This window comes from Bufo bufo, chromosome 9 (assembly GCF_905171765.1).
Source record: "Bufo bufo chromosome 9, aBufBuf1.1, whole genome shotgun sequence".
NCBI lineage: Eukaryota > Metazoa > Chordata > Amphibia > Anura > Bufonidae > Bufo > Bufo bufo.
In genome coordinates, this window is record NC_053397.1 from 149181253 (window position 1) to 149183554 (window position 2302).

At 45.7% G+C, this 2302-nt stretch overlaps 1 long non-coding RNA gene across 1 annotated transcript; it reads right to left on the reverse strand.

Annotated features, from left to right (window-relative positions):
• Positions 1 to 1085: 1085 nt before the first annotated feature.
• LOC120979084 lies at positions 1086 to 1501 on the reverse strand. Its single transcript, XR_005774235.1, has 3 exons — positions 1439 to 1501; positions 1202 to 1350; positions 1086 to 1104 (listed from the first exon to the last, which is right to left on the reverse strand). It is a non-coding gene; the product is annotated as an uncharacterized LOC120979084 (long non-coding RNA).
• Positions 1502 to 2302: the final 801 nt, after the last annotated feature.

The window sequence follows — 2302 nt, forward strand, 5'->3', positions numbered from 1 at the left end:
ATGATTATAATTATGTCCCATTACTTTTGGTCCCTTAACAAGTGGGAGGCACATATGCAAACTGTTGTAATTCCTGCACCGTTCACCTCATTTGGATGTAAATACCCTCAAATTAAAGCTGACAGTCTGCAGTTAAAGCACATCTTGTTTGTTTCATTTCAAATCCATTGTGGTGGTGTATAGAGCCAAAAATTAGAATGTTAGAATTGTGTCGTTGTCCCAATATTTATGGACCTGACTGTATATATCGCAATATCTGAATAATGGTTAAAATGTGTTAAAAATGCGGCACAACCCATTATAAGATTTTTGCATGGGTTGTGCCGCATTTTTAACACATTTTAACCATTATTCAGATATTGCGATATATACACTCAGTTAGTCCAGCAGGAGTACCCTGTTAATTCATAAAGTGACTAAATTTAATAGGTAATTTCAGAATTTACATATACACAGACAACACAGTACTATGAAAATTGATCCATGTAGAGGCCAGAGTATGAATACCTAAGATGCCGGTATACACGGCGGGGGGCCGGGGAAGATTATCCCTAGCACTGATTCCCTGAACTGGTCCTCTGCCCAGGGACGTCTCCTGATGGTGGGGGCGCCCTGTCCCCGTACCTAGACTCCAACTCCTCGATATCCCTGGTGAGGTGAGTGGTAGATTGGAACGACATACGTGGTGTCTAACATGGAAAACAGGCACAGAAGAAAAGGATAGGTTACAAAGGTGTCCACTGTATACTACCCTCGTGGCGTGACCAGGAGGTACAGGGCACACCTAGAAGATAAAATATACAAACAAAACGCACAATTGGTTATAGATATGTTTGAGATAAGTATAGATGACCTACAAACCCCGACGCGTTTCACCCATACGGAAGGTTCATCAGGGGGTTACGTGTAGTAGGCATGCAAAGATAACGGGACCATTGCCAATGGTTATGGCCGCCCCAGTTCAATGATGCGTGTGTGCATATATAACAGGAAAAAACAATCCTTTATGACACTGCAGACCCACAGTAATGAAACGATTGCTAAATGGCAGTTTACATACGTTTATGGCAGCGTGGTAAGTGAACTCGACTGCCAACATGCACACTGAGAAAATAAATAGACAGATAGGACCCAGGTTAGTTCGGATAGGATAACAAACGATAAATGCCCATAACGCTGAGTATTGAATGTAAATAGATACCTGAGGTAGGCAATAAAATATTGCAAACAAGGTCATTCCTGAGGAGGCTCATAGATAAGAGCATATGTAACTGGCTGAGGTGCAGCACGAAAGGTATACGTGCCCCAGTTTAGTCACCCAGGATGCCGGGCTAACCACCCAGAGGATACCTAAAAAATATATATTGTGTGTACCTCAACATACACTCAGGGCTAAACATACATTGCAGGTAATAAAGAGACATTGTCTGCTACTTACATGGTGTGGTCAGTGGTGTGGAATAATGGGTCTGAGGTGGTGATCCTCAGTTTAGCCCTCCCTTTTAAAAGTCAAGATGCCCATACACAGGTGGATAGCTAATCAATTAAGGTGTGGCCAAAGGGGTGGGGCATGCCAAGGGGAGGCATGCTCATTAATGAGATTGTGTAGATAGTCATGTCCGGCGGGCGCAAGATGGAGGTGCCCCATGCTACCCTAAGTTGTTTGTAATCAGGCCAGCATGTGTGCTTAGCCCGCACGCCGGTGTGCGTGTCAGTGTGGACCGCATACCGGAAGTGACATACATGTAGTACCATCAGACCGGAAATGCGGTGTGTGCGTGTCAGCTTGACACGTATACTCCCGCTGATGGCTACCAGGTGATGATACGCCAGGAAACGAGGCCGTTCTGATGTATGGAGACAATAGGGTGAACATGTATAAATGGAGATGCCCCATACTAACCTACGTTGTTAATAATCGGCCAGCATGTGTGCTTGGCCCAAAGCCGGTATGCGTGTCCGCGTGGACCGCATATCGGAAGTGACGTACATGTAATCACCATCAGACCGGAAGGGCGGTGTGTGCGTGTCGGCCTGACACGCATACTACCGCTGATGCCTGCCAGATGATGATGCGCCGGAAACGAGGCTGTCCTGGTATATGGAGACAGTGGACTAAACATGTATGATTGGTCAACCAGTACGCCTACATGATTGGGACTAAACCGTGGTCCGGTTAGGCCAGGCCACACCAGTTGCAGGTGATGGGCAGAGATATGGAACATGTATAGAGTGGGGCATGAGGAATTCCGTGCCAGGAAAGATGCACACAGAGCTGTTACTGTACATGTATATAACTACT